Source organism: Pagrus pagrus, assembly GCF_965226575.1.
Source record: "Pagrus pagrus genome assembly, chromosome: 2".
NCBI classification, from domain to species: domain Eukaryota; kingdom Metazoa; phylum Chordata; class Actinopteri; order Spariformes; family Sparidae; genus Pagrus; species Pagrus pagrus.
Genome location: NC_140186.1, coordinates 31993715 through 31998200, shown reverse-complemented (window position 1 = coordinate 31998200; position 4486 = coordinate 31993715). Strand labels below are relative to the sequence as shown.

At 43.2% G+C, this 4486-nt stretch overlaps 1 long non-coding RNA gene across 1 annotated transcript; it reads right to left on the bottom strand.

Annotated features, from left to right (window-relative positions):
* Window positions 1-1489: 1489 nt before the first annotated feature.
* Window positions 1490-3902, bottom strand: LOC311267325. Its single transcript, XR_014623814.1, has 3 exons — window positions 3846-3902; window positions 3480-3594; window positions 1490-1780 (listed from the first exon to the last, which is right to left on the bottom strand). It is a non-coding gene; the product is annotated as an uncharacterized lncRNA (long non-coding RNA).
* Window positions 3903-4486: the final 584 nt, after the last annotated feature.

Here is a 4486-nt window from a genome sequence, read left to right as displayed (position 1 = left end):
CGTGGTGTCAGCCTGTTTCCTGCCTCAGAGGGCCAGACCCCCGAGGCAGCGAACCTACGCAGGCAGGACATCCACTCATCATCGCCCATAGATCTGTGCTTCTTCTGTTTGGAAGCCATCTGCCATAATAGAGGAAGAAAAGTGGTTATTATACCAAACCAACTAAGGTTTATAATAATTCAGTGCGTTACACAATATAACCAAATCAATGTGCACAGTTATGTACACTATTATATTACACTAATATATTTCTATTATATTACACTATTTTAAGAACACATGCATACAAAGAAGCAAAGTTTCTTCCCCAAACAGGCTGGAAACAGTTTTTAAATCATTTGTTGTCATTTCCGTTCAGATGTGATGCTGATAAATCCTGACCATCAGGTTTAATGATTCCTGAAACATTGAGCCCAATAAATAATGCCCAGTATTCAAAAGACACCATAATCGTATTCTTGGTTATCAACTGACAATTTCACAATCAGAATATCAATGAATACAGATGCAAATGACAAGTTAATAAAGTGTAAAGGTATTCTGCTGTTGGATTTGGTTCCTGTGGCTCTGAGGACGACACAATACACAGTATTAATACAGAACGCAGCTTCTTATTCATGTGCAGGTGTTTGTTAAACAGGGTACAGGTACAGAGAGAATACACTGTTGCCTGTGTGCCTCATTATTAGCACAGTCAATATGTATGCATACATAAATTCATCATAAGTCTCTACAGCTGTTAAAGCTGATCCAGGTGTTATCAGCTGCTGCCGTCTTCAGAAACGGTTGTTGCTTCACGTGACGCTTCAGTGGAAAATACATCTAATTTCTCTTAAATCATATGTCCATGTTTCTCCTCTCCTATGGTTTCCTCGGTTGGACAGACTAAAATGCAAGGAAAAGACGCAAGTGAGGGAAACGTGGATGCATTTTAAGAAGACATGGGTGTGCCCATGGTGTCTGTGTGCACTTGCCACCTTAGCTGTCAATTAAAGAAATACTGGCCCACTCACTTAGAGGCCACTTTCCAAGAAATTGAAAAACTAAGCACTTTGATGAGAGTTTATTTCATAAAGAGATGACTAATTGTGATTTCAGTTGGACAACAAAGAAAGATTGTAAATATTTTGCTCTTGAATCATCTTCTATTTTGAAGTAAACATAAACCAGAGCCAGATGTAAGTACGTAGGCTATAAATCTAAATTGCAACTGTAACTTTACATAACAACTGTGTGTTTAACAGGCAGAAAGTGTGCACCACAATCATACAATGACTGCATTTTCACAAGATTCCACAATTCTCCACAGATTACAGTCCATGTGAGGGTTAATGTTAAGATTGAATTCATCATTGGTTTTCTGGAGAGAGTGAGAGCGAGAAAGAGCATTTTTATCAAAGACACAGCTTCAGAAAAGAAATGATTGATTCTTCTGATACTTTATTAGTAAGCTGTTCAGACAGCTTTTTTTGCATTCAGGTCAGCTTGCTTCATGATAAATTCATGAGTGAAAATCAACACATAAAGAAAAGAGCTTGATGTATTCATTTTGCTCATAATTCTGTTCTCCAGCCACAATGTACAATGTATACTCCCATTTATTTGGCTGTAATGCATATTGAGGAATTCTTGCTGAACAGCCACTGTCTGCACAGACCGAGCAGGCAGAGACGAACTCCCAGACATCTCTCTCCATAGAGGGCCAGCAGAAGCGCTGCCGCAGGAAGGCGAGAGTACGGTTCACACCAGGCTGACACGTTGGATGCATGGAATGGGCCCACTGGAGAACATCAGAATGCACAGAGTTAAGGACAACCATAGTATTATGACGACCAATCCCTGGGTCAGGCTGGTCTTATTGGGCTTGACAGACACGGGCCTCAATCTCCCATGATACAGTGGCAATGACAGTCAGGTGGTAGGATGGTATCTGGTTTGGAGCTGGAACTCTCAGCAGAAAACTGGTGGGTAGGGCATCAGGTTTGATGTTCCTGGAACCAAGGCGGTAAGTGAGTGTGAAACTGAAGCGACCAAAAAACAGGGCCCACCTGGCTTGCCGGGAATTTAGGCATTTGGCGGTTTGGATGTAGGAGAGGTTCTTATGGTCTGTCCACACAATTAATTGGAGTGCAGCATCTTCACAGGAACTGCTCCTAGCCACTGTTCAGGTATGTGTACAACACCTGGGTCAAAATCAGAACAAGGGAAGTGGAAGCTTTCATAGAACATATAAATGTTGTGGACAATAACATCAAGTTCACGTGGGAAGGTGTCAGAGGAGACAGTCTGCCCCTCTTGGACTGTGCAGTACACATTGAAAAAGATAGAAGCCTCAACATTGAGGTGTGCAGAAAACCTACACACACAGATCAATACTTGCTGTTCGACTCTCATCACCCACTGGAGCACAAGCTGGGGGTCATCAGAACCCTAAACCATCGGGCTGAGACCGTGCCCACAAAGACAGAGGGGAAGGAGAAGGAACAGAAGCACATCAGGGGAGCATTTAAAACCTGTGGCTATCCAAACTGGACCTTTGTCTAGATCTAAAAGATCGAGAGCAGAATGTCGCAGGAAGATCTGAGAAACTCGGGAAGATCTTCAATAAACATCATATCCCAGCTCACTTCAAACCTGGCAAGACACTGTGCAGAAACTTGTTCATCCTAAGGACAAAACATCCAGGCATAAGCAGAGTAATGTAGATAATGATGTTCAATGCAGCCAGGACTGCACAGATTTGTACATTGGGGAGACAAAACAACCTCTCCATAAACGAAAGGAACAACACAGGAGGGCCAACTCCTCAGGTCAAGACTCTGCTGTCCACTTATATCTGAAGGAGAAGAATCATTCCTTTGAGGACAACAATGTAAGTATCTTGGCCAGAGAATACAGATGATTTGAAAGAGGAGTAAAAGAATCCATCTATGTCAAACTGGAATGACCGTCTTTGAACAGAGGAGGTGGACTACAACATTACTTATCACCCACCTACAATGCAGTACTGAGTTCCCTCCCCAGACAGCTTAACAACCATTCACACCTGGGCTGACCTAGCCCTAGCAGCCCACATGAAGGCCGGTTGGGTCAACGACCCACAAGTGGCCCTAACAACTCTGAAACTCAGACTCAACTTGCATGTGTCCTTAATGACTCTGTAAGGACACTCCCACACAGGGTTGAAGAGCCTGCAACTCCTCTCCATTTAGTTAGAACTGAAGAAGCCTCTTGGATGAGAGGTGAAACGCCTTCAAGAAACTGAAACAAGTCAAGTTGCCTACGATATAGCACCATGAATAACAAAGCTGCTAGAGAACTTGATGAACATGCTGCTGGTGCACTTCAGGGTCGTTGGAAAAAATCTAAATATTGTAGTAGTAAGTAGACGAACACAAAATGTCCAGTCATGTCCCTTTACATATCATTGACCAAATTCAGAATACAGCTGCGGCATTAGTAAGTCCAAAAGGCATTACCCGATAATCAAAGTGGGCCAGTGGAGTGTTGAATGCTGTGTTCCAAGTCCCCCTCCTGGATGCGGCCAAGATGATACACGTTCCGGACATCAAGTTTGGTGAAGACTATGGCTCCCTGGAGAGAGGCGAAAACAGAACTGATGAGCGGCAGAGGATATTCATTCTTCAAGGTGATGTTCTGGAGCAGGCTTAGGAAGAGACACAGGCAGAGTAGTAAAGCCAGCCAAAGCAGTTGTGGTGGTGGTGAGGAGGGTTGGCAGGGCCGGAGTCAGGACTGGCATGATCGGAGTCAGGATAAAAGGACTGCGAGCAGATGGAAAATATAGTTAATTTCAGGCAAAGTTCAATGGGCAAAGGAAAACTCACAATTTAATGAGGCTGATACTTTGTAGCACTGACTGGAGAGCAACGACAAACTGGCAGTGTGGAGATGACTGGGCAGAGAATTTGAAGAGGACTTGATTATGAAGATTAGTTGCAGCTGGTGGCTCCTCCCCAACTCCGGCACACCTGCAGACAACCAACATAACACAGCAGCTCCAAGATAGACAACGTAACAACGCCGATGTAAGAACAAGCCATTGCAAGTTGGAGGTGGATAGTTACGAGAGGGCCCTCCCCCATCTCTGGTTTGAATATCTAAGAAAATAAATCAAGAGAACAACTAATATCCCATATCAAGCTCACTTCACAGACATCATATATAGCTAATGCACTGAGGTTACAGCCTCTTCTCTGGCAGTTTTTGAAAGTTATTCCAGGAAACACTAAAAGCCATTAACTGAAGTGGAATGAGGTGAGGAGGGGTGAGGTGAAGTGAGTCCTCCAAAAAGGTAAATTACCACGTTTTGTCACATAACAATTCCTGGATCGAGTTGGATATCACAGATTGATGATATATAATGGTTTAAGAATATCCAAGGGTGGAATTTTCTTTAACATTTATCAGGCCCTGAGTTGCTGGCTTTGCTCCCTGACTGGAGATAGTGACATTTAACTTCCCATTT